General features: G+C 42.5%; 1 pseudogene; it reads left to right on the forward strand.

Moving 5' to 3' along the window:
* The first annotated feature begins 509 nt into the window (after positions 1–509).
* The window catches only part of LOC136388378 (putative tetratricopeptide repeat protein 41), a 65,251-nt pseudogene continuing 44,634 nt past the window's right edge, over positions 510–21,126 (forward strand).

The raw sequence follows: 21,126 nt of genomic DNA on the forward strand, positions 1-21,126 counted from the left end.
GCTTGTCCTACTCCTAGCTATATGTTAGGTTCCTTTTCTAGATCTGTCTTCTTTTTCACATTCTCAGCAAGACCCCTTCCATCATTTTCGAATTCATAGGAGGCAGAGTAACAGCAAGCTGAAGGAACACTGGGCCAGTGGATGGGCGGTGGGGAAAAGAGGGAGGGCTTTGTGTCCAGTGCCCATTCACCTTGTGGTTCTCAGATCTTCAGCAAAAGCTTTGAGAACAGCAAATTCGGGAACTCCTGTCATCCTAAATGAATGTGGTTTTCTTTTTTAGTCCTAACTTAAACTAGATTGTTTTCAACTCTAATCTGTCTGTTCATTGGTTAGCATCTTAACCTTCAAATATCAATAGGAAAGAAGCAATCCTGGGGAAACATTTCAATCTGTTTGTAGCAGACGTAATTAGGAGGAAGTCGTAGAAGCAGTGAAGGTCGGTGGCTGCTCCAGGGTGAAAATTCTTGTTTTAAGTGTGATGTCATCCTGAGCAAAGTGACATGAGCCAGATGGCGAATGAGAATGTAGACAGGTATGCCCAATTCATCTGGAAGCCCCAGAAACCCGTTCAGCCTTACCTCTCTGCTCGACTCCGAATGGTTTTCAAGAAGAAAGAGACACTTTGGCAAACTACATCTTCCCTCAGCTCAATAAACTCCGCCATTCCCAGGGCACATATTGCAGAGCTGTGGACCTGAGGTGGCCAGCGTTGGGGGCCCAGGCACTTTTACCTTCAGCTGGTTTAAACAGCGTGTTTGTCTCCACTCCCAATAGCTGAAGCTCTGTCTTAACTATGTGAACAGTTGCTTTCCCTTTTTCATCTGCATGCTGGGCCAGACATATGGGGACTTTCTCTCTGCTGACTCACCTTTCATGTTCACTGAAGCCACTGACTTGCCAAGTTTATCCAGCATGGAACAGAATCTCTATGTTGCTGCAGAAAAATGGTTAATCCCTGGGTCCTGGATAACCCCCGCTGCAGGCTGACGAAGTTTGAGGTCATCCAAGCAGCACTTCTGAATGAGTCTGAATCTCAGTATTTTTACTTTGGGACCGGAATCACACTGCTGAAGGCTGTAGATGAGGAAAAGGAAGAAAAGCTGTCCTCAGGTTCTCTGCCTAGCAAGGAAGAAAAATTAAGGATTGGAAAGCTTAAGGCTAAGATTATTACCAAAGGGCTCCCTGTCAGATTTTATAAAGATCTCCAGGAATTGGGTGAGCTAATTTTCAAGGACTGGTCGGTTGTGTTAAAAAAACTTGACTCAGTTGCTTTCATGACTGAAAACATAGGTTAGTAAACATGATGATGGCTAAGTCTATTATCAACGCAAGGTTAATATATTTTGTATGTCTTCCTTGTGAATGGAATTTTAAAATGATTGAATATATTTCTTAAGCATTTAAAATTGTTACCATATTCCTGTAACACGTATTTCTCCATTTGAAGTTTTTTGAAACTCAAAATAGTATCATGGAAGATTATTGAGGAAGTTAAGGACCTCACAGAAGGCCTAAATATTGTAGATAAATAAAATATGGTAGATATTTTATGTATATTTAGAACAGAAGTTCTCAACCAGGGCCGATTTTGCTCCTAAAGGGACATGTGTCCATGTCCGAAGACATTTATGGTGTCCTGCTTGGAGTGCTAGCGGCATCTAGTGGGCGGAGGTCAGGGATACTGCCAACCGTTCTACAGTGCCCAGGAGAGTCCCCCATAAAAAGGAATTATCCAACCCCAAAGGCCATAGTGCCAAGGGTGAGAGACCTGACCTAAAGGTATGAGAACTAAGTTTTATTAATCATCTGATGCTTTTGTTATCATATTTAATCGTCAAGGTTTAGCCTTGCAAGGTAGGTACCATAATTCCCGTTTTAAAGATGATCAAATGAAAGCTGCTGTATAACAGTCAAGTGACTCATCTAATGTCACATAGTTAGTGAGGGATCATTTCAGAATTTGAACCTAGGTCCTTCTGACTACAAAACCCATTCTTGTTCTCCTTCACCCTTACTACTCAGAGGGTGATCATCCATGGACCAGTATCACCTCAGCTTCACCTGGGAGCTTGTTAGCAATGCAGCATCTTGGGCCCCATTCCAGGTCTACTGAATTAAAGTTTGCATTTTAGTAAGCTTTAGGCACATTGCAGTTGGAGAAGTACCACCTAATATCATATTGCCTCCACATGAAGTGATTCCCTTTATTTTTGAAAATGGTGTCATGTAGGCACGCACCAGATTAAAAAAAGGGAAGAGCAATATTAAAGCTTGACAGCGCTGCTTTACCTAGGCAGACTTCAGGAGGGATCTGTGATGCCCCTAAAATTATTTGAAGAGTAGAATATTTATATGTAATGTGCGTTTTGGGGGTAGGGAGTTGGCCTCTGTCTTTGATTATCGTCTCAAAAGGTTCAGTGAATTACTGTTGTAAAGGCCCAATTATTGTGGGAATGCACATTGAAAGGCAGGTGGTGCATTCAAATGCTTTCAGGGACTAGGCAGGTGACAGTCCTTGTAATATGATAGGAAGCAGATGTATCTGTGATGAAAGGAGAGAGTTGACCCACCTAAAGTCATTCAAATACAGTGTTGTGTGTGTGTGTGGGTAAGCAGCGGGGTGTGTGTGTGTGTGTGTGTGTGTGTGTGTGTGTGTGAAATCTCACCTGCGCTGGTCAAACAAAACTGCCAACAAACCAAATCAATTTGGAGCCCCAAAAAAGACTGTTGTAGCAATCGTAATTCTTTTGGTTTTAAATGACTTTTGGCTCCTCCATTATGAAAGGAAGACAGCTGTAGCAGCTCCAGGTTCAAGTCCAGCAGAAATGGCTCAAAGTCCTAATACTGAGTCTTTCTGTCTGATTAGCCTGACCTGGACCATATTCTTGTATCCGTCTCAATTGCTGGTACCAAGCGAATGAGAAGCTCTGATTCGCTAATGCTGGATCATATGCCGCCTTTGGAGCTGGAGGTGGAGTCAGACTCACTGGAATTACATGAACCGAGAACTAGGACAGGATGGAGTCTCAAATGATAATCTGGGGATGTTACTGAAACTAGGGTAAGGCCAGTGGATGTCAGGCAGCCAAAAAATATAAATATTTACCACAGGCTTGGAATTCTAGACTGTCTAAGGACAGACATTCTCTCAGATCCCAGATTTTTGAGTTTCTATCGTATTGAGGAGCCACTGAGCCATTTCACCTGCAGGTGTTGTAAAGTACCAAAAGGCTACAGAATTAATATTAATATTTTAGGAGGCTTGGAGAACATTTTATTAATTTGGGTTAAGGTGTGCAGAGAAATTGTGAGAATAGTCTCTGTACTGTGTGATTAGCATAACCAGGATGGCTCTTGCCATTGTATTGTAAATGAAAAGGGAAGGAAAGCATAGATTCCCTGACATTCCACCACACCTGTGGGGAAAGGAGTGAATAGCTAGGCAGGAAGGGAAAAGCCAAAATAAACCTTTTCTTATAACTATGAGCCATTTGCGAGCATTTGTCCCCACAGAAACTACCTCTCTTATGTAAATGCATGTGGTTAATACGTCTGACAGAGAGATGGCGGATGAACACTAGAAAATATAGGAAGGCCTTTTAATATGTAAAGAGATATCTTTCTACCATTGTGTTGACTTGTAAATTTTGTTTTCTCCAAAATGATGTATGGTTTGCAAATTGAACGTGGTCCTATCATGTTAAAGGACATATGGCTATAACCAATAGCGGTAAGGGGCTCCTAATTGCAATTTTTGCTTCTGTACTTCCCACTTACAAAACTATAAAAACTAAGTAGAACAAAGGGCCAGCGCGCTCTCCGTCAGATTTCTGTCGGAGTTCCCGCCACTTGGCCAAGCTAGACAATAAAACTTTAATGTGTAAACTACGGACCTTGCTCCTGTCTTCCATATTTCGGGTCCCTCCGAATTTGGATTAACAGTATGACCTTGAGCAAATGACTTAATATGGGTAAGCCTTAGTTTCTTTTCCCATATAATGTGTTAACATTAGCCACCTTGAGAGTAATAATGTGTGTAAAGAACCTAAAAACAGTGTCTGACACAGATAAGGCACAGGGTAAATAGCAATTGGGAATAAATAATAACAAGTCCTGGAAGAATATGTACACTTGGTCAAAGCCTGAAATATATTTAATAGTGATATTCTTTGACTAATATCAATGAACTGCATCTGTTGATTAATAGTTAGAATCAAGCCTTTCTGTGTATTTGGGTTAGGGAAAGATCATTTCTTCCTAGTATTAGCCTTTGTCTTTGGTTTTGGTTATTATTGAAAGATTAGCTTGTTTTAGACTTTATTTTTGAATGCTTAATACTATGTGGACTGAATGTCTGAATTAGGAGGCACAGAATAGATGGATTATAAAACAATGTGTTAGAAAGAAGTCCTAAATTATTATTGTTATTTTTTGGATATTCAATAACCTTTAACCATCCAGCTCATTCTAAAATCTCACAGCTTGGGTAGCAATAGGCTATTTGGGTAGCTATAGTTGTAAGGCAATGTAGAGCTATCAGTGAATATTCTTCACTCTTAGAAGTACTTCTGAGGTCCTTGAAGATACCTGAGATTAGTAGGTGAGGTTCAGGATTGGCTCAAGAGACCCATTGGACTATGGGGTCATTCCAAATTCTGTCTAGGGTTTTGAAATTTGAAGATGATCTCAGACTGTAGGTCTTCCAGGTCTATTCTGGCCCTAACATGAACCATGGGACAGCCCCGTTAACTATGGAGGTACAATTTAAATATCTTGGGAAATTACCAGGCTAAGCTACTTGGTGTTTGTTCCTTTTTCTGTATAACAGCTTTTCCCTTCCCCCCACATTAATTAAAAATAAAAACCCTGAGGAATATAGGGTCTCCAGAAATAGTAGAGTGTTTTGGCAATGTGGAACACCCTGACTTTAATTTGGCAATGAGTTTAGAGTCACAGTAAGTTGACACTGGAAGGAACCTCAGAGATGATCTAATTATCTTGCCAGCTCCTACAGTATTTTACCAGAAAGATGAAGGGACTTGTCCAGTAGCAGAGTTGCAACTGTACCTATGGTTGTCAGTGTATTAGGGTCTCTTATCCTAAAAATATATCCTACTTCCCCAACCCCTGCCATGGATAGATACACATATGTACCTAACAAGATTTAGCTAGGTATCTTCATTCTTAGCTGACAATCTGAAAAGATGAGGTAATATATAGAGCAAATCTATTTTTTTTCTTTTTGCTCTTATCATTCTGAAGTCATGAAATAACCTGGAATCTTAAGTAGGATTTCATGTACACATACCATTAGGAAGATTAAACCACTTGCCTATAGTTTGTTTTCATTAGAATATATGTTGGGTTGTGATATGTGGTGGCAACATGGAAAGAAGGTGACATAGATACAGAAGGGTGAATGCCTTCCTAGGTATTTATAATAACCATGTGCAACGGAAAATGGGAAACTACAGATCTAAGATATTAAAATTTATCTTTTTGACCACAAAGACTACAAGCACAACTTTGAGTATTTCTATCATGAAGAGTTAACTGAGAAGTGCCAGCAAATGTTGGCTGTTTCCAAGGAATCAGAATAAACCTTTGAAATCTTGGAGAGATTTGCCCTAAAGGATTTGGAATTGGATGCAACGGTAGCAGGTTCAAGTTCAGACTGTGTTCTCAGGGAGGATGCCAAGAAATCCCAAGCCTTTCTCTGGGCTCGAGCAACACAGCCTGGCTTTAAATAAATGTGACCTACCCCCAAATTTGGAGTGCCTTCTTTCACTTGCCCTATTCTGTGCCCATCCCTTCCTGCACAAGAGGTCCCCTGAGAGCCACCCCTGGCTTAGAATTTCCTCATCAGATATCACTCTGCATTTCCAAAGGTTTCCTGGCTATTTTGTGAACTGTCTCCCAGTCTCCTCAAGAAGATTATAAACTTTTGGAGGGCAGGTTGTTTGCCTCTTTTTTCACCCATAGATCAAAATTGGTCCAGGTAATTCCTGACAATGATGGACTAACTTTAAGGAGAAGAAATTGGATTAGGAAATATGAATAATTTACCTGTACAGTAATGTGTATTTTACAGACAGCTTCACACACATCATGAGCCCATTGTAAATTACATTAAGATCCTCTGCCGGCACTGATTAAATGCCTACTAAGGGTCATCTCATTATTTGTGGTTATGTGTAAGGAAGAGAGTTACCCGACATGGGCACTCCTTTAGTTCGTGTCTTCTCCATTAAAACTCCCATCACCTTGGGTGATGACATGCGCTGTTCACCACCCACAGTCATGAAGGCACTGAGGTGTGAAGTAAAAACTGGGGTTGTTTATGGTGTTCCTCCATCTCATCCCTAGAAATAGGGAGGTTTGGGGACACTTTCATTTTTTCTGTCCTCATTCTCCAGTTCTTACCACCAACCTCATTTATTCTGTGAGAGCTTTGTGGTTTGAGATAAACCCAGTGGCTGGATGGCTCAGGGCTGTCCATCATCTCTGGCCCCCTCTCAGCACTCACCAGTTCAGCCCACCAAGACATGGAGCTACCAACATTCTTATGGTTCTGGAAACCCATGCCAGCCAAGAGGAAGACAAGTTATTTGGTTAGTATAACATGATGCTCAGTCAAGGTTTTTAAGACTATAGGATTTGAAATGTACAGATCATATGTTACAAATTCTTAGGTTTGAATAGGCAAAGCCATAGTGACAGAAAGTAGGTCAGTGGCTGCCAGGGGAGGAGGGTAGAGAGGAAACACAGAGTAACTTTTAACAGGATGGAAGTGTCTTTTCTGGTGTGAAAATGTTCGTGAATTAGATAGTGGTGATATTTGAACAACCTTGTGAATATACTGAAAACCTTTGAATTAATCACATAAAAATGGTGATTTGGGGGGGAGGGTGTGTGAATTATATCTCACTCAGGTTATAATTTTAAGTATTTCAGAGTAGATGATACATTTAATACATTTTAGTGCACTTAAACAACTCCAGTTGTGCCCATTAAAGATACAATTAAATAAGTCCTTTACAATGAGCTATGTGGAATAGTTCAGGGCTTTGTTTGCTGATTGGAAACAATGCCATGTGCTGTAAGCTCCTGAATAGTATGTACAGGTAACAGAAAAAGGCATTCTCTTGTAGTTTCAAAGCATTGTTTTAATAACCAATCATCTAGAGCAAATAGCATTCCTTCCCCCCCCCCCTTATTTTGAAAGGAGCCACAAAATGCTTTGCAGTGTTCTCATTTTCTATTTGTTTTTGGGAAGAAATCATTAAGACCCTAGCCTGATTATGTAGATGCGTTATTTTTGTATTTTTTCTTCATTTATTTTTATTGTTAAGTGCCCAAAAGAGTTCTAGACACAGGGCACAGAAGAGACAAAAGCCCTTGTAATTATTTCCCAATATATACATATATCAGGTCATTATGTTGTACCTATAAAACTAATAAAGGGTATATGTCAATTTAAAAAAGCTAACAGAATTACATATCTATAGATATTCTATATATGTTATATATATATTCTATGACCTACTATGTAAAAGGAAAATGCATAGAAAAAGATGAAAGGAAAATAGGATGAAAAAAACAGAGAGATAAGAATCCTTGCCTCCATAGCACTTACATATGGAGACAGGTAGTAAACATAATGTGTAAAAAATGTAATAGGTCAGATGCCTTTAAGTGGTATGAGCAAAATGAAACCTTGCACGGGAATAGGCCATCTGGTAGGAGAGAAGGTAGCATTTGGGTACCTACTGGGGATAGGTGAGAGAGGAAGCTACGTGAATATGGGTTAGCAAAATGGTCCAGACAGGGGAACCAGTGAGCACAGAGGTCCTGGGGCTGGAGGAATGGCAGGGAATGCAAGCAGGTGGAAGGACGTCAGAGCTGTGGGAAAGTGGTAGGGGTGGGGTTGGAGATGTGGATGGGCAGGATGTGTGGTTTTGTCTGGTCTCACAGGTCATTGTGAGGACTTGGGCTTTCTCTGCTTTTGAGCTGAGGAATGAGCTACCTATATGACACATTTGACAGGCTTACTCTGGCAGCTTGGCTGAGGATAGACTGAAAGGAGGCAAAGGTGGAAGTGGGAAAATTCTGCCAATTAAAGCAATAAGACACAAAATCAAATTCTGCCAATTAAAGCAATAAGACACTGGTTTCTAATTCATATTAACATTCTTATGGAGTAGCTAGTAATTAAGGATCCTGCTATAGGTTTCCTGTCTTAGTGGGTGTTCAGACTGATCTTCTTGCTTTGGTAAAACTGACTATCAGGCTTATTTGTTTTATTTCATTCACTCATTCAACAGTTTATGATCAGGTACTATGCTAGTCACTAACTATCCAATAATGAATAAAATAAACCTGGTGTCTGCCCTCATGGAACTTACAGTAATGAAAAACCACTAGACACATATTTATTAAATTACAGTATATAAGGAACAGGTCTAGAGTCCATATTCAGTGATATCCACAGGCCTGGGAATCCTCTGCATATTCAGAAACTTTTCACCAAAAAATAAAGCAATGGGTCAAGTTATATTATGCTCATGTCCATTCAGAGAAGAAGTCATGTTTCTGCTGTACTACAAGCCAAAATACCATAGTGGAAGAGCAGGCTGATCCTCAATGAGTCACTAAGAATTATTGTCCCCTTATTGAGTTTCCAATGTCATGGTCATCAGGATTGATGGGTATCCTTGGCATATGAGGGCTTCAATTTTTTATTCTCTCCTAACATGATGTTATGTGGAGGACCATTCTGGTGGCGGCGGCTGTGGTTCTGGGGAGGAATAAGCTGGGCAGATACAAGGGAAGTGGACTGATTTGGTGGAGTCTCCATTCCTGGGCCATTGATGTGACCTCAGGGTCATACTGGACAACTCTTGGACTTCTGATGTTACCATCTCTCTACTGTCCTAATTTTAAATAGGGCAAAGCTAGAGCCCAGTGAGTAAATGACTTGTCTGGTGCCAACTGAGGCCAAAGTTGAGAGACTAGATTTCATATCTCTTAGAGACAAACATATGTGGGAAAATTTCCCCTCCTTCCCTCATTTCCTTAGTAAATATTCTCGATTCTATTTTATGCCTTTATTTTTTGAACAAATTCTCTTCGAACCTACAAGTCTATTTTGCTCTTGTCTGGAGAATGTGGTTTTGGAAAGTCCACGCTGATTGCCAACTGGGTGAATTATTTCAGAAAGAAATATCCGAGTATGCCGATGATCCCTCACATTGTGGGCAGCACCTGTGAAAGCAGTGACAGCATGTCTATGATACATTACTTCATCACAGAATTTCAGTACAGAAACTATGGTAATGGAACCAAACTTTCAAATTTATTCTGTCTTCTGCTCATGTGGCTGTTTTCTCTTGTTCCAATCTAAACCCTATATTTTCTCAGCTACATATGTACCCATATCTTCTCATAGAATTAGTTTTCCTTTCCTTTCTTTTCTTACTCTCTCACCCTCTCTTTCTTCCTTTTCCATTCTCACTTCCTTTTTCCCTCCCTCCCTCCCTCCCCTTTTCCTTCCCTCTTTCTTCCTTCCTCCTCCCCCCATTCCCTCTTATTTACTTATTTATTTATTTTTAAATTTTTAATTTTTTTTATAGAGACAGAGAGAGAGTCAGAGAGAGGGATAGACAGGGACAGACAGGAACAGAGAGATGAGAAGCATCAATCATTAGGTTTTTGTTGCGCGTTGCAACACCTTAGTTGTTCATTGATTGCTTTCTCATATGTGCCTTGACCGTGGGCTTTCAGCAGACCAAGTAACCCCTTGCTTGAGCCAGCGACCTTGAGTCCAAGCTGGTGAGCTTTTGCTCAAACCAGATGAGCCTGCGCTCAAGCTGGCGACCTTGGGGTCTTGAACCTGGGTCCTCTGCATCCCAGTCCGACGCTCTATCCACTGCACCACCACCTGGTCAGGCCTCCCCCATTCCCTCTTATTTCCTCTTTTCCTCCTTCCTTCTTTCACCAAATATTGAGTACTTTTATGTGCCAGGGCACTATTCTAGGCAGTGGGGATGCAACAGTGAACAAAATGGACAGAAGTCCTTACCCTCACGGAATTTTCATGTTACTGGGGAGGAATGAGCTGGTCAGGTACAAGGGAAGTGGACTGATTTGGTGGTCTCCCTCCCTGGGCCATTGACGTGATCCCAGGGTCCTACTGGACAGCTCTTAGACAGCGAGCTAAATAAAAGATATAGAATGTTTGATGCTAAGTTCTATGAAGAAAAATAAAGCAGAGAAAGAAGGGAGGTAGTATGTATGCATTGAACTGTTAGGATTTTAAAACTGTCGTCTGGGTAAACCTCATTGGACAAGAAATACTTGAATAAATACCTGAAGGAGGAAGCCAGGCCGCTGTCTCGGGGGTAGCCTTCCAGTCAAAGGAAGCAAGTCCAAGGCCTCTAAGGTGGGATGTACCTTTCAGCTATTGCTCCTCCTTCTCAATTCAAGAACCACTTATTGAGCACATTCATTTACTCATTCTTCATTCATTCATTCATTCATTCTAGAATATTTATTGGTTGCCTGTTCTCTGTCAGATACTGCTCTGAGTTCTGGGTGTATGTAAGTGAGTCAGGCAGATGAGGTCATAGCTCCCATAGATACAATGTCCCAGTTGAGAAAGGTAGAAAAATAAACAAGAAATATATAAAATTGTGATAAATGCCCTGCAAAGTGATGTGATAAGGTGACGGGTGGCTATTTAGGTTGAGTGATCAGGGACTATATCTCTGTGTTAGTTAAAGTAATTCTGGGTAATGTAACAAATGAATCCCATTTCAGTGGCTTCTCAAATCCAGTTTCTCACTCAGGGAACAGTCCAGTATGGGATTCCTAGTTAAGTAACAAGTGGCTTTCCCTCATGTAGTGATTTAGGGACACAGGCTCCTTCCATTTTGAGGTTGTGTCATCCCCTAAGGCCTCAGAATCCTCTGCTTTTGGCTAAAGCAAGAGGGGAAAAAAGTCGAAAAGACATACCTATTCCTTTAAAGTTGCAACCTGACAGTCTCGTTCTCTCGGCAAGAACTTGGCTACCCTGAGTCTGCATGGCCAACCTGGGAATCAGGTGAGGATAGAAAGCTAACACCATGCTCTGGAAGAGGGATCATGAGCTTTTGTAGGACAGGCAACCATCTCTGCAAGACTCCTGGGACATCTCCTGGGCACAGAGGTAATCACAAGAGAGAATATTCCAGGCAAAGGGAACAGTTAGGGTAATACAAGTCGTGAGCTGGAAACGGAGTTGAGTGAGTGAGGGAGGGAAAGAAGGCCGGTATGCCCGGTCTGTGGTGGGCTGCAAGGGCAGTCGTGCCGGGGGGAGGCAAGTGGGGAGGGCCTGCTGTGGGTTTGTGGGACAGAGCGTTAGGTTTGGATTCTACTGAGTGCTATGAACTCAAAACAAGAGGCCAGAGTGAAAGGCAACAAGCATTTATTTGAGATAAAAAAAAAAGAATAGCTATTTGGGAAGTACTGATTCAGTCAGAAGTCCGAAATAGTGCTCTGAATAGGAGACAAAGGCAAGGGGCACTTCTGAGAAAGGACAGGGGAGCACTTACAGCAACAGAGGGAGGCATTTCTTTTGGTGCAGATGAGCTAACACAGTGACGCTAATTCTAAACATTATTTTAAATTTCAAGTCAGGTAGACATCAGTCCAATAGTCATAATGTCTGCTTTCTTGTTATCCTTGCCAACAATTCTTTGGGATACAATGTTGCTTTAGGCTCAATCCAAAGTTTATTTTTTGCCTATTTTAACATTCCACAGGTTTGAGGTATAGATATGCAAGGCAGTTCCTCAGGGATAGCAACTCTGACTCCATTTTAAAATGGCTCCATTTGCCATATATATATGACCAGTCAAAATATATGTATATACAGTGTGTCCATAAAGTCATGGTGCACTTTTGACTGGTCACAGGAAAGCAGCAAAAGATGATAGAAATGTGAAATCTGCACCAAATAAAAGGAAAACCCTCCCAGTTTCTGTAGGATGATGTGGCAGCATGTGCGCATGCGCAGACGATGACGTATCACCGTGTATACAGCGGAGCAGCCCACGGCCATGCCAGTCGAGATGTGGACGGTACAGAGGAAAGTTCAGTGTGTTCTGTGGCTCACTAAATTCGAATCCGTGACCAAAGTGCAACGTGAATATCGGCGCATTTATAGCGAAGCACCACCACATAGGAATAACATTACTCGGTGGGATAAGCAGTTGAAGGAAACCGGCAGTTTGGTGGAGAAACCCCGTTCTGGTAGGCCATCAGTCAGTGATGAGTCTGTAGAGGCTATATGGGATAGCTACCTAAGGAGCCCTAAAAAGTCTGTGCATGAGCCCACATCGAACTGCACTGAATAGGTATGAAACTGGGAGAGTTTTCCTTTTATTTGGTGCAGATTTCACATTTCTATCGTCTTTTGTTGCTTTCCTGTGACCGGTCAAAAGTGCACCATGACTTTACGGACACACTGTGTGTGTGTGTGTGTGTGTGTGTGTGTGTGTGTTTCTTTTTTAACAGTGCAACAGGAGGTCAGTGGAAGCCTTTAAATTGGGGTGTGACATCATTTCCCTGATATTTTTGAAATATCAGTGTCTCAGGCTTTGGATGGATTGAGAATTTGCTGAGGAATTAAATGTCAGGTTGAAGGAAAGGGAGGCAGTGAGGATAGCTCCTGTGTTTTGGCTTTAGGAAACTAGACGGATGGCGAGGGCTGTTCACTGAGATGAGACAACATTGGTGGGCGGGGACAGTGGGTTCTGAGGGGAATCAGAAGTTCTGCTTTGAATATGAGGTATTAAGATCAAGCAAGGTATGTACAGGGAGTGAGAACAGTCATGTGGGGTCTACCTCTGTTCTAGCAGCAGTTGGGAAGCTTCACTGCTACTTAGCTTGTGTGACCTTGAGCGAGTTATTTTAACTCTCTGTGGTTCAATTTTCCCATCTGTAAAATGTGGTTAATAAAATGTATCTTATAGGTCGCTGAGAGGATGAATTAAGATAAAGTATGAAAAACAAAGACAATTAGCACAGTGCTTGGCATGTAGTAAGCACGGATAAACATTAGCTGTTATTATCACCATCATCATCATCAGGTGCCCACCGTGCATTTACATGTCTGTATGTATCTGACTACTTTCCTTTGGAAAGGCATCTGTTCTCATGTGGGGCTTGTGCCCACGTGTGCCTCTGGGCACAGAGTGAGTGTGCGGGGCACAGTGTGAATTGTGAAGGACGTAGGTTATCTTTGTATGAGAGGACAGATATCTGAGCTTCTTCCTCTGTGTATGGTGGGTGTCTGTGAGTAAGTAGGGTGAACATGTGGGCATGAGCTCTCTCTGGCTGCTTCTCTCTGAGCGTGTGAAGTGGATGAAGTCACAATCAGCAGCAGCAGGTGGGACTGGCTTTCGGAGAAGACAGCTGAACCCTCCTCAGCACATCCCGAAGCTGTGCAGTCTGGCCAGGCCCAAGGCAGAGACTCAACCGGACATGCCCAATTATGATTTTATTTCCAAAGCATATTATTAGTTCAGTGAGTGTGGTTTTAGGTGCTGAAAGCTTCTAATAAAAACAGTTTCTATCTTTCAAACAAATAGATCTTTAGGGTGACAAAGTAGAATAAATTCAGGGACAGCCTATGACTACTTGAGAGCCTGGTGGCACCTTCTGTCCCTGAGGACCACCCCTCCTTATTGGCAGCAGGAGGCTGAGGGGAGAGCTGTTGTTCTGGACTTGGCTACTTGTGTGACCATGGGCAGTTTATCTGTGCCTCAGTTTCTCATGTGTGAAATGAGGATGCGATTAAGAGTGCCTACATAACGCTTTAATTCCTTGAGTTTATATTACAGATCATTTTATCTCCTCTCTCTCCAAGTCATCTAGCACAGAACCTTTCACATAATAGTCAACCATTCAAAATTTGTCAAACATAATTACTTCAAATTACTCTAACAGAATCTTAATACATTTGAGAGACTTAATCCATTAAAGCTTCTTTGTATAACTTGATTTTCTAGATTCTAATATGCCTAAGTTTCTACAGAAAATGTTTTTGAAAAAAAAAGAAAAGCAAGTTGAAGTCGTGTGTAGTAAAATGCTCTTAGAAAATTAGGTAGTTGAGCCTGACCAGGTGTTGGTGCAGTGGATAGAGCATCAGACTGGGATGCAGTGGACCCAGGTTCAAAACCCTGAGGTCTCCGGCTTGAGTGTGGGCTCATCAGCTTGAATGCAGGGTCACTGGTTTGAGTGTGTGATTGTAGACATGACCCCATGGTCACTGGCTTGAGCCCAAAGGTCACTGGCTTGACGCCAAGGTCACTGGCTTGATCAAGGGGTCACTTGCTCTGCTGTAGCCCTCGGTCAAGGCACATATAAGAAAAAAAATCAATGAACAACTAAGATGCTACAACCTAGAATTGATGCTTTTTATCTCTCTCCCTTCCTATCTGTCCATATCTATCCCTTTCTCTGTCTCTCTCTCTGTCTCTGTAAAAAAAAAAAAAAAAAGAAAATTAGGTAGTTGATTATAATTTTGGGTTGCTGCTACTAGTGTATGTCACTTCATCACAGTTCAGAAGTTATTATTTTCAAATGACTTCCTTTAACCTTTGCTGGTTCATAACTTAATTCTCCCTTGTGATTCAGAATCCAGGGTTTGGGGCCCCCTAGTGTGGGTTGAGGAGTTTAGGATTGGTTATGTTAGTTTGAAGATAGACTAAGCAATGGGTGGGAGATGTTGTATGCATGCACTTGCTCGGTCACGCAGGGTGGTGGCTGTGACCTCTACACAGGCACTCAATGTTAAGGAGCTGCAGAAACTTCACAGATCACAATAGCCTGACTTCTTTCTCTTCCTTCCCATCCAACTCTTTGTCACATGATTTTTGCATTTTGAAAAATGAAAGTAATGCTTTGGATCATACAAAATATATTTTTATATAAAATCCTGAAAATGTATAGGTGACGTCTGGTGGAAAATAGCATTATCTCTTTTGTGTTGAGTATTTTGAGGCTGCTAATCACATGTATACATACATGTGTCAGCTGATAGCTGTTACAGTGTATTAGCATCCATGGCTCCCAACCCCTTCCACTTCTCCATCCTATTACCATATTCTAGCAATGATGGAATCATTTCCACCTAATTTAAGAAAATCTCTCTGCTGTACGTACTCAGCTGGAAACTGACATTCTTAACGAAGACTCGAATGTCCTGGTCTTTTCACTTCTTGTAGAAGTGTTCGTTGCTTCCATCAGTTTAAAGCCATGCATACTTGTACTAGATGGAATTGAAGAATTGATTGGCACTTATGGGATTTCGGGACAGAAGGTAATATCTTTTTAAAAAATAACACCTGGCCCTGGCCGGTTGGTTCAGTGGTAGAGCGTTGGCCTGGTGTGTAGGAGTCCCGGGTTCGATTCCCGGCCAGGGCACACAGGAGAAGCGCCCATCTGCTTCTCCACCCCTCCCCCTCTCTTTCCTCTCTATCTCTCTCTTCCCCTCCCCCAGCCAAGGCTCCATTGGAGCAAAGTTTGCCGGGGTGCTGAGGATGGCTCTGTGGCCTCTGCTTCAGGCGCTAGAATGGCTCTGATTGCGGCAGAGCGACGCCCCAAGATGGGCAGAGCATCGCCCCCTGGTGGGCATGCTGGGTGGATCCCGGTTGGGCGCATGTGGGAGTCTGTCTGACTGCCTCCCCGTTTCCAGCTTCGGGAAAAATACAAAAAAAAAAAAAAAAAAAAAAAAAAAAGGCCCTGGCCGGTTGGCTCAGTGGTAGAGTGTCAGCCTGGCATGCAGAAGTCCCGGGTTTGATTCCCAGACAGGGCACACAGGAGAAGTGCCCATCTGCTTCTCCACCCCTCCCCCTCTCCTTCCTCTCTGTCTCTCTCTTCCCCTCCCGCAGTGAGGCTCCATTGGAGCAAAGATGGCCTGGGCGCTGGGGATAGTTCCTTGGCCTCTGCCCCAGGCGCTAGAGTGGCTCTGGTCTGGACAGAGCGATGCCCCGGAGGGGCAGAGCATCGCCCCCTGGTGGGCAGAGCATCACCCCCTGGTGGGCGTGCCGGGTGGATCCCGGTCGGGCGCATGCGGGAGTCTGTCAGACTGTCTCTCCCCGTTTCCAGCTTCAGAAAAATACAAAAAAAAAAAAAAAAAGGAAAAAATAACACCTGCCTGACCAGGCGTTGGCGCAGTGGATAGAGCGTCAGACTGGGATGCGGAGGATCCAGGTTCAAGACCCCAAGGTCTCCAGCTTGAGCATGGGCTCATCTGGTTTGAGCAAAAGCTCACCAACTTGGACCCAAAGTCGCTGGCTCGAGCAAGGGATTACTCAGTCTGCTGAAGGCCCGTGGTCAAGGCACACAAGAGAAAACAATCAATGAACAACTAAGGTGTCACAGAGAAAAACTGATGATTGATGCTTCTCATCTCTCTCCATTCCTGTCTGTCTGTCCCTATCTATCTCTCTCTCTGACTCTCTCTCTGTCTCTGAAACAAACAAACAAACAAACTATTTTATAAGAAGAAAACTCCATAATTTAGAGTGCACATAACACCTTTCCATTGCATTGCATATCTGTAACTAAAGCCAGCCTTGCTTACAGTTACTGCCACACATGTTGTGGAACAGCACTTAGAGCAGGGGTCCCCAAACTACGGCCCGCGGGCCACATGTGGCCCCCTGAGGCCATTTATCTGGCCCCCGCCGCATTCCAGAAGGGGCACCTCTTCATTGGTGGTCAGTGAGACCACCGCAAAGCGTGGCGTCGCTCACATACAGTACTACTTCTGGTGACGCGGGACGCACGCCTCACGGCTCTGGAAGCGCGTCATATCACTTGTTACGGCTAGCAGTGACAAATATGGAACCGGACATTGACCAGCTCATTAGCCAAAAGCAGGCCCATAGTTCCCATTGAAATACTGGCCAGTTTGTTGATTTAAATTTACTTGTTCTTTATTTTAAATATTGTATTTGTTCCCGTTTTTTTTTTTTTACTTTAAAATAAGATATCTGCAATATGCAAAGGGATTTGTTCATAGTTTTTTTTTAATTTTATAGTCTGGCCCTCCCTCACAGTCTGAGGGACAGTGAACTGGCCCCCTGTGTAAAAAGTTTGGGGACCCCTGACTTAGAGCATACTTACAGTGAGCCAGGCACCATTCTAGGAACCTGAGGAATCTCAACACATTTAATTCTCACAATAACCCTATGAGAGAAAGTCTGTGATCATCACCCCTGTTTACACAGAGGGGACTGAGCACGGAGATGTTAGGTGGCTTGTCAAAGGCCCTAAGATAGTGGTGGACTTGGAGCTCAGACATGGGAAGTCTGGTTCTGGAAACTGTGACCTTTACTCCTGCACAGTTCTGTCCCCTTATTTTATGCTCTTAGCAGGCTTTTATTTGGCCCCTGTTGTGTTCTTTATGTTGTATATTTTGATCTGTCTCATTGATACTGATTTTGCGCTCACCAAATCCCATTGTTTCTTTAATTTTTTCACTGTTTGAAATAATGTTGGATTAATGGAACCTATAATACTTCTTGGTATCAATCATTACTTTAGGAAGCATTTTCTCTAAAACTTTAAACTGTATGTGTTTATAAATTATGTAAGCAACAAATGTTTCTCAGAGAAAATGTGGTAAAGAAGAGGAAAATAGAAAATTTAATGTACTCACAATCTCACCACTGTTAAACTTGTATAGCCCTTTTCCTATGCATGCCTATATACACGTTATAATTGTACTCATGTAAATGAAGTTACATGCCATATTGTTTTGTAATTTGCTTTTTAATTTAATACGTGGCAACCATGGTACATTCAACAAATAAATGTAGACCACTTACTTGGGGAGAGGCACTCTAAGCAGAAACGAACATGGTTCCTTCAAAGAAATGGAGCTTTCATTCTGGTAGGAAATGGCAGATATTAATGATACGACCACACAGATAAGTATAAAATTGCAACTGTGACAAGTGCTGCCAGAGATCAGTATGTGGTGTCATGAGAGCCTCTAATGAAGGGACTTGACCTTTGGGGAAGGCTCCCTGGAAGAAGAGCACGGCTCTGCGGGAGGCGAGGGGCTGCCCAGGCAGTTAGCTGAAGCAGTTCAGTGCAGTGGTTAGAATCTGCCCCTGGAGCCAGGCCCTCAGCTTGGATCCCTGCTCTGCTTACTAGCAGAGCGAGTCAGATAAGACGCTTAGCCCCTTTGGGCTTCAGTTTCCTCCTCTGCCTTTCGAGAGGGTTGTTAGGAGGACTGAGTTAATGTATTAAAATTGTACCCAGGGGTGACTGAATGGCAGTACGGACAAGCCAGTGTCATTGAAAGAATTTATCGTTGACAGTTCCTGAGAGAAGAAGACATACTATTCAGCACAGGAAGTACCAGGTGGTCAGGAGGCAAGAGGACTGGAGTCCGAGAAAAGCAGATACCGAAGTCCTGATTGGGGTTTGCATAAGAAAAGTGAGGACAGAGTGGGCATTTAAGGACTAGACAGTGTAATTCCGGTGCTTTGTTGTGTGGTACCCGGCCCTGGGATGACTTATGGCAGGGGAGATATGGGCTTGGTGAGGGAGAGTTAGATAAGAAGGTGGGTCAGGGTGCAGCCTTAGACTAGGTGGTCTGCACATGAAAGGCACCATCCAGGCAAGCTGTCCGCCACCCCTAGGAATTAGCTGGCCTTGGGAGGAGCACTCTCTCTCTGAATGTATTAGGCCCCCAACAAACGTCAAAACATCATGTGAGAGACAAAATAAAAAAATAAGTAGTACAGTTAGTACCTGAAGAGACACACAACACAGGGCGGGGCTCAGAGTAAGCCGTCAGAATACGATAGTTGCCATTATTAGACAAAGAGAGATGGGAAAGGCTGTTAAAGGAATTTAGAAGGGCCTGACCAAGTAGTGGCGCAGTGGATAGAGCATTAGATTGGGATGCGGAGGACCCAGGTTCGAAGCCCTGAGGTCACCAGCTTGAGTGCAGGCTCATCTGGCTTGAGTGCAGGTTCACCAGCTTGAGCACAGGGTTGCTGGCTTGAACACAGGATCATAGACATGACCCCATGGTCACTGGCTTGAGCTGTCCGCCACCCCTAGGTATTAGCTGGTCCAGGCAAGCTGTCCTGGTCACTAACTCTGCTGTAGCCCCGTGGGTCAAGGTATATATGAGAAGCAATCAATGAACAACTAAGGTGCTGCAATGAAGAATTGATGCTTCTCATCTCTCTCCCTTCCTGTCTGTCTGCCCCTATCTGTCCCTCTTCTGTCTCTGTCACACACACACACACACACATACACACACACACACAAGTAATTTAGAAGGATCTTATTAGGTGTTTATTTTATTCCAAAGTAAAGTCATTTAACTTAAGATAGTATCACTGAACAAAGTTACAATTCTTAAGTATAAAGCAGTTTCTGTCTTCTTTGTCAACAGAGAATGGTTCAGTTTGCACTCTTTTAGGCCCCTTTGGCCATCACTATAGTCCATTCTTCAGAAGTCTATGCTTTTGTTAAAGTACTTGCTTTTAGGAACCTCTTCTTAGAGTCCATATTTCTACTATAAAATTTATAATAGATGGGTGTCAGTCCACTATGGTTCTGTGGAGTGTGAATTGGTATTTTCCTATCAACCATAAGGCTGACTATCCATGATTCTATTCAGTATCCTTAACTCCAATACCTGTCCTATATTCTACCAACTCTTAAGTTTAAAAGCCATCAGCAGAGTAGCTTTAAAGTCTTTAAACTTTTTAAATGTCTTTGACTCCTTCAGGCAAAAGACTTTTATTGGCTGCCATGCTCGCTGTCCCCTCATTGCAAATTCATCATGAGGACCGTCTCCTCCAGTCTGTCCCACAAGTCACTGTGTGCCCGCCTGGATGTGAGGTTGGTGGAGCTCACTAGCGTAGGAGACGAAGAAGTGAAATTAAACCTCTTCAGACCGTATTTCTCCATTTCCAACAAAGACGCTTTCCAGCAGAGCAGTCCAACTTTGAGCAAAAAAACCCCGAACAACCTGAACCCTTTAAAATTCACAATCCTTGCAAATGAATGGAAAGAATGTAGACTCTACCACGATGAGTCTCAATGTCTGAGGAAGTACTTGGAGGGGCCTCTCTTCAGGAGCTCTGGGGCTGATTCTGAAACGCTGAATTGAAGCTTTAGTTGGACTTTTAAAGGAAAAAAGACAAACTCAGACACCATGTCTTCACGAGAAGGTAGGCTCTGACAACTTGTAAGTGTTCACAGGGAGAAAGCTGTGTGGTGGACCCCCAGCCCAGGCAGGAGGGCTAAGGACATGGTTGTCAGAGAAAATAGAGGATACCCACTTATCTTTGAACTTTAAATAAACAACAAATAATTTTTTAGTATAAGCATGTTCTAGATAGTGTGTAGGATGTTCTTCTACTAAAAGTTCTTTGACAGATAAACAACAATTAACACTAAGGATAAGTATATCCCCAATATTTCATGGGACATACTTCTACCAACAATTAATTTGTTGTTTATCTGAAATTCAGATTTAACTGAGTGCCCTGTATTTTTATTTGCTAAATCTGAGGAGCTCTGTGTTTTGATTGTAAGGAAAATTAGGCACACATTTCAGTCACATTTTTCAAGGTGTGTAAGAAATGGTGTGTATTTCTACAACCAGATTTAATCTCTATTGAGCCTATAGTCCAGTGGTAGTCAACCTGGTACCTCCCGCCCACTAGTGGGCGTTCCAGCTTTCATGGTGGGAGGTAGTGGAGCAACCAAAGTATAAATAAAAAGATAGATTTAACTATAGTAAGTTGTTTTATAAAGATTTATTCTGCCAAACTTAGCAAAAATCCGACATAAAGTACTTGGAAAGTAATTATTATTATTATATGCTTTAACTTGCTGTAACTCTGCTTTATAAAATTTATAAAGTACAGTTACTTCTCTACTTTATAAATCAGCATTACTGTGGAACTGGTGGGCGGTTAGAAAACTTTACTACTAACAGAGATACAAAAGTGGGCAGTAGGTATAAAAAGGTTGACTACCCCTGCTATAATCCAACTGATGGCAGAAAATCCAATTAATTTAGATTAATTCCATCAGTTT

Source organism: Saccopteryx leptura, chromosome 1, assembly GCF_036850995.1.
Source record: "Saccopteryx leptura isolate mSacLep1 chromosome 1, mSacLep1_pri_phased_curated, whole genome shotgun sequence".
NCBI lineage: Eukaryota > Metazoa > Chordata > Mammalia > Chiroptera > Emballonuridae > Saccopteryx > Saccopteryx leptura.